Raw genomic sequence first — 7,196 nt, 5'->3', positions numbered from 1 at the left:
TCCTGGAATTGTAGGGGGATGGGCTCCTCCCTTAAAACAAATGCAGTCCGAGATCTTCTCAAATCAGAGCATCCAGACATTCTCCTACTACAGGAGACCAAAATCACGCAACAAGAATTCCAGAACAGCTTGAAAAGAAGCAGAATCTATGAAGGAATAGCAGCCAGCGCAGCAGGTGCCTCAGGAGGCATAGGGACAATCTGGGACAAAAACAAATGGAAACTTAAAAATCACAGGCAAAATAGATGGTGGATAAGAACAGATATTCAAAACACAGCTATGACAGAAGAGTACACTATTTACAATATCTACGCCCCCCCCCCCCCATTTCAGAGATAAAGCTTTCTGTTGGGATTCAATCACTTCAGATCTAATAGATGCCCAAGGAAGGAACATCATCCTGGGAGGGGACATGAATTTAATCAGGAATGCAGAAGAAAAGATGGGAGGGAACTTCTATGCAGACTCTTCAAGAGACGCTCTAGAAGAAATCATTCAGGCTCATAATCTAGTGGACATCCCTCCCCAAAACGGGCGGTTCACATGGTCAAATAAGAGAACAGGTAAGAACAATATCAAAGAAAGGCTGGATCGTATCCTGGTTCAGGAAAGAATAGTGGCCAGCTTTTCAAACATCCAAAGTTTAATCATTCAAGGCTACATCTCAGACCACAAACCAGTGGCGTTGAAACTGGACAGAGGGAAGAATATGGGTCCACTTCCCTTCAAGTACAACCGAGCTTGGGACAGCAATGAGGATTTCAGATCTTTGATAAAAGATCAGTGGGCAATAGAAATCTCAGGCTCCCCGCATTATGTTTGGGAAACCAAGATAAAACACCTCCGGATTGCCATCAAGCAATGGGCAAGACACAAAGCAAGAGAAGAAGATAAAAAGAAAACAGATCTCCAAGAAAAGCTTACGCAATGGAACCAAGAAAAGGAAGCCAGACAAGACACGGAAGAGGATCATGTCAAGGAAAACGAATTGTACAGAGAACTGTACAAACAGAACAGAAGGGAGGAAGAGGAGCAAAGACAAAAGTCGAGATGCCTGTGGCTCAAATCGGGTGACCAAAACACCTCATTCTTTCACAACAGCCTCAAAATTAGGAGGGCAGGGAACACCATTGAAAGAATCACAGTGGACGGAAAAGATTTAATAGAACAGGAGGAAATCAAGGAGGCAGCGACACAACACTTTCAAGACCTCCTAACAGCTGATCCACATTACATTGACAACCAGGAATTCCTCAACATCATAGAAAACAAAATATCAGAAGCACAAAACACGCATCTGGACAAAGAGCTCACGGTGGAGGAGATAGAATGGTCAATCAAGAGTATGGCTTCGGACAAAGCTCCGGGCCCTGACGGTTTCACGGTGGACTTCTTCAAAACTCACTGGGATATTATAAAAAAGGACTACATCAGAGTGGCGAGAAACTTCTTTACAAAGTGTAAAATGGGCAGTGGTATGAAATCCTCCCATCTAGCCCTCATTCCCAAAGACCCAAATCCCCAATCTTTTGATAGATTCTGCCCTATATCCCTCTGCAATGTTTCATACAAAATCATTACTAAGATCCTAGCAAACAGGCTTAAAAATCTGCTCCCTTCTCTAATCTCCGAGAACCAAGGTGGTTTTGTCCCTAGGAGACAAATAACGGACAACGTTATTCTTATCCAGGAGGCTATTCAGAGTAGCATATCCAGAAAGGAAAGAGGTATGATCATCAAGCTCGATATGGCAAATGCCTTTGATCGGGTAAACCACTCATTCCTCAAGGCAGTTCTAAAGAGATTTGGTTTCTCTGAATTATTCATCAGCAGGGTTATGGAATGCATTTCAGATAATTGGACAGCCCCTCTCATCAATGGCAGGCCATGCGAAGCTTTCAAAAGCTCGAGAGGCTTGAGGCAAGGGTGCCCGCTCTCCCCTTTCCTCTACATTCTCATGGCGGAAACTTTAAGTTTACAGTTAGAAAAAAAGCGGTTGTCAAGAGAAATAACAGGGGTCGAAATAGTCAGAGGAACCAAGGGCATTAACCACTCCCTCTTTGCAGACGACACTTTACTAATTGGTGGCGCCTCAAGCATCATAGCCAGAAGATTCAAGAAAGCTTTGGACCTTTTCCTTCAAGCCTCCGGAGGCAAGCTCAACAACAACAAATGCATGATTTACACTTGGAATGTCCCTAGACACATAACTCAGAGAATCTCCCTAATAATGGAAATCCCTGCTCAAAGGAACTGGACACACTTTATGTACCTAGGGCTACCTTTAGCAAAGGATCCAATTAAATCTGAGATCTGGGTGAAGTTAATTGAAAAGCTGAGAGGAAAGCTTCAGAGCTGGGGAGTGTACTGGCTAAATTTAGCAGGCAGGACAATTCTGATCAAAGCCATCCTCGCAGCTCTCCCTATTTATCAATTTGCAATCACTCTTGCCCCGGCCAGCATCCACAAGCATATGGAGCTGATAATCAGAAGCTTTCTGTGGCAAGGAGGAAAGCAAAATACAAAAAAATTTAGCTTGGTAAAGTGGGACAAGGTCATTCTCCCTATAGAGAAGGGCGGGCTTGGAATCAAAGTCCCAAGACTTGCAAACATGGCTATGGGCTACAAATTAATATGGAGAATTCTCAATGAGAGAAAAGCCTGGTGGACAGAGGTAATTAAAAAGAAATATTTGAATGGAGCCAACAGTAACATTCTCTCAGAAACTATCATAGACCGACAGTGCACACCCATCTGGAAATTAATCAAAAAATCGCTCCCTCAATTCAAAACCCACATCTCCAGGGCTCCGGGCAATGGCAGGGATATCAACATCTGGAATGATAGGATAATGGGATCAAATGCTAGGGAAACTCTTCCTAATTTCAGGCCTCTTCAAAGATGGTTGATAGAGGCAAACTACAATACCCTCTTCGATTTATCTCTTTGGGATCAGAATTGCTAGATCGGATGGAAATCTCTCAATCTCCCCACAGGCCTCACAAATCTATGGGCTGAGCTCAAGACTTCCCTTATTGGCTCAGCGCCTACTCATAAGCTGTCAGAGGACAAATACATATGGGATCCTAATGGGGGAGGATACACGGTTAAGGAAGGTTATAAAGCTCTTCAGAACGCCTCAGCAATCAATAACTGGTCCTTACACAAAGCTGTGTGGAGGCCCGAATGTCTGCCAAAGATTAAAGTGTTCAATTGGACCCTTCTCCAGGGTAAAATTCTCACAGCAGAGAATCTCAGAAAGAAAGGCATCCAAGGCCCCTCAATTTGTTGCTTGTGCAGGTCCGCGGAGGAAAGCAGCAATCACATCTTCATAGAATGTCCTTTCGCTAGAACCTGCTGGAAACTCCTCACAAGTCCAATTACCTCAGGCGATCTACCTAATCAGATCACTCTTCTACAGAAAACTTGGGGGAAAAATCTTCCTCAAAACAAAAAAAGCAGGACCCTAGCTTCAAGGTTTTGGACCAGCATTCCTTCAAATCTCTGCTGGCAGATTTGGCTTGCCCGCAACAAGTGCATATTTAACAACGAAAAACCAAGCATATCTGGCATCCTGGCAAAAACAACAGCTCTCATTTCCGAGACTATTGAAACAAATGGTATAACTCAGAAGGATTTGGATGAGACAGATCCAAGATTAAAAGATTGGATGAACAAATTTAAGTATGAAATAAAACTAAGAGAAAGATTAAGCTCAGGGAAAAGCAATCCGGAATGGAAGCTTAGAGGGACAAAGGATGAAGTTAGTATGTGGATACAAAACCAAAGAAGACCAGTCCTCTACTTTGATGGCGCTTCAAAGAATAATCCGGGACAAGCGGGAGCGGGCGGGATCATCAAAAACCCACAAGGGGAAATAATAGCATCTTACGAGTGGGGCTTAGGCAAAATGACAAACAATAAAGCTGAGGCCTACAGCCTTCTCCTGGGAACTTCAATAGCTAGGAATCTTGGTCTCCAGAATCTCCTTATCATTGGTGATTCAGCAATTATTATTGCGGCCATGACCACAGGGAAAGACTTCATTCAGACGGCCTTGAATAACATCAGACATAGGATAATGGAAAACATCAAAGTCCTGGGCAAAGTCACATACAAACATGTGTTAAGAGGTAATAACACAGAGGCGGATGCGCAAGCAAATCAAGCATCAAGAAGACAAGTAGGACAGGTAAGAGAGAATGAGGCAATCTATGGAAAAGACATTCCCTAAAGAGTCAATCACCTCCTCCACTCCCAAAGGAAAAAGTCACCTCAGGCACAATACCCATCGCATCGAATATCTCCTCAAATCCATTTGCAGTCCCATGATTCTTCTCGGCATCATAATCTGGCAACAAAGGATCCATATCAGCTCTCAGGATCAGGATTGCATCATTACGATCCTCCTCACTCTGAAGCATATCCCAGGTAGCGCAGTCACTCTAAGGGAAAAAGACAGAGCACATCCCTCCAGCACGTTTTATGGCAGAACCGAAACTCCAAAGTACTGCCCTATCCCCAATTTCGGGCCTCCTCAGCATCGGATCACGTCTCTGAAGAGCAGGCCTCCTCCTATTTATTGCATCTCAGTCCTCAGAACTCTCACAGATCGCGGCTCTCCAAGGAACCTCCTCTGTGCTAGTCATAAGCGTCGGCAGCCTTCAGAACCTCTCAACTCTCATCGGGAGCCAGTCTCACGTCCGCAGCGCATGGCAGATAGGAACTCAAAGCGCAAGAAGCTGGAAAAAAGAAAGATAGAGATCGAATCGTTGAAGGAACGATGCAGCCATTTAGAAGAGGCCATTGAACACATCCGCTCCCTCACTCAAAGTTACCAGGCCGAAGCTTCAACTAAAGCAAGCATCAGGAAAGATCCGCTTCCTGATGATTCAACCATGCCTCATTTCCCTTAAAAGATATGCCTTGTAAATTTTGTTGGATCGGTGGATCCTTTGTTAGGCAATATAGCCGTTTGTATTTGTCTTTGTGTTTAATCAAGAGAAGCAGCAAGGAATCCGGGTCTGCGAACCTGCTCTTGATCCTCAGCTCTCAAATCCTTTTTCCCTATGTTCTAGAATTCTGTATCGCAGGCTTTTATAATATATGAGTATCCGACTTTGTAAAAAAAAAAAAAAAGTTAAAATCTGATTTAATGGCCAAACTGTTACAGATCCATTTGGGCAAATCAACCCCAACTTGCAGATCGATACTATTAGGGCCCATCAACCCCTAGTGCAGTTGTTACATGCCCTAAAGAAGTTAGTCATCATAATGCCTCACTTCCAAAGAAGTTCCATCACTAAAAACATCCAAAAACTACCTCTAAGAAGATCAGCGCAGGTAGGCCTTCATTAAGGTGCGCTGCAATGCAAACCATACACTGACAGGGTGCTATGCAGTGCACTTGGTCCCTCTTTGGCCTGCGCTGGGCGAATTTGAGCGAACTTCCGTGAGGGTTTGAAGATTCCTTATCCATTGGAAGCCTCTAGAAGTTTCTCAATGCCAGCTACTCCTTTGAGTTCGGATTTGGATGACGAAGAGAATTAGGAAACATAAATCCCCTATCCCTTCTTCCATGGAACTGATTTCTAAATTTAGAAAGGCATTCATCATCACCATTGATGGCATAACCTCTGTCACTCACCTATATAAAGATCACTCATCTAAGAGATCAGGGGACTGGAAATTATTGAATTGTAGGGAGATGCTGGTGATATGAGATTAGAATTGATTGCAAGTATTGTATAGTGTTGAAGTATCTTGCTTGTCATGAGGTGAATAGGATTGAATTGGAAGAGTGTCACTGGATCGAGCACATATGGGTTGTAATTCTTCCTCTTATCAATAAAGTCTTCAAAACTTTTTCCTTATGCATGTGTTATATGTTGACGGTTTCATATGTATATCATGTTCTCGATTCCCTGTTATTTATAAGCAATAGATCATTATCATTTGCCTTGATGGGTTTCTGTTTTTGTGTTTGTGCAGGTACTTTCCAAGCGGCTTAAGTATGGAAAGGAGCAGCAAGATCGGTCAAGGGAGACAAGGAGCTAGCGAAAACTACAAGTAGGTTTCTCTTCTCTCTTGTTTTATCTATTGATTATAGAAAAGGTAGAGATTACCTTTGTTTGTTGCTTCTAGACTTGCTACTAAGTCTAGAGGGTTACGTGTTTGTCCAAGAACATTAAATATTCCCAAAACAAATTGGTGACTCCGCTGGGGAAACCAGATTATCCATCTTAGTAGCTTATCAGCCTCTTAAAACATTTCTACATATTGTACTTGTGGTCATTTATTGATTTTAGTCCTCTTTCATTTAAAATTGAGTCGAAACTGTGACAAAATTGCCTTCAAAATTTCTTACTGTCATCAGCGCATTCTGATGAAGGACACAGTGCACTTCCCGCATAGAATTCAGTGCGATTCATCGCACTGTCTCTAACTATTGCTTGCGCTGATCACTTTAGGGTCAGTTTCCCATCTAGGAATTGAAAGTTTTTGCCAATTTTCTCTTGTTTGAATGTCAATGACGTTTTGTCTTTGAAAATAGTTTTTTCATCTCCTTAATTTGGCCCTACTTAGACTAGGATTGATAAATGTTTCTTATGTATTTACTTTGTCATTCTCAATCTATAGTCGAAAGTTAGTTTTAATCGATTGATCTTTAGCGAAAGAAAGTGTCATAAAATTGTTTTTCCTTTGAAAGTTGAATTGTCGTCAAATCTTCATTAATAAAAGATCAATTGGTTGATATGTGCATGTGATTAGTCTTTTTGTTGAAAGTGTCTTAATTCCTCATTTCTTTGAAAACGAAAGTGTCGTAGAGTCTTCCTTTCCTAGAAAAGAAATTGTCGCAAAATCATCATTTTTATGAAAAGAGTTTTATGATCGTTTGTGCATTAGTTTTCCTTTTTGAATCATTCACATTAAGGGAAATTGAAAAGAAATACATGAATTTGCATTGAAAATAGTTTGTGTGTGCTAAAAGGAATGGTGTAGGGAATTTGCATTTAGATTGTGCTCTTTGCTCAAAAGAAATCTGATTGCTCTATCCCTAAGTAGTTAGGATTTTCATTGTTAAAACTGAATGGAAATAATGCTTATCATGATAGTTGCATTCCTAGGAATTTCAGAATACATCACGTGGTGAACGTGAAAGGCAAATACCTAAGCAAGATCAACTTAAAATAAAC

The sequence above is a fragment of the Pinus tabuliformis genome, chromosome 6 (assembly GCF_031772625.1).
Source record: "Pinus tabuliformis cultivar Carrire ecotype Pingquan chromosome 6, CPIR1, whole genome shotgun sequence".
NCBI classification, from domain to species: Eukaryota; Viridiplantae; Streptophyta; class Pinopsida; order Pinales; family Pinaceae; genus Pinus; species Pinus tabuliformis.
The sequence above is the reverse complement of the archived record's forward strand: the minus strand, read 5'-3'. Positions refer to the sequence as shown.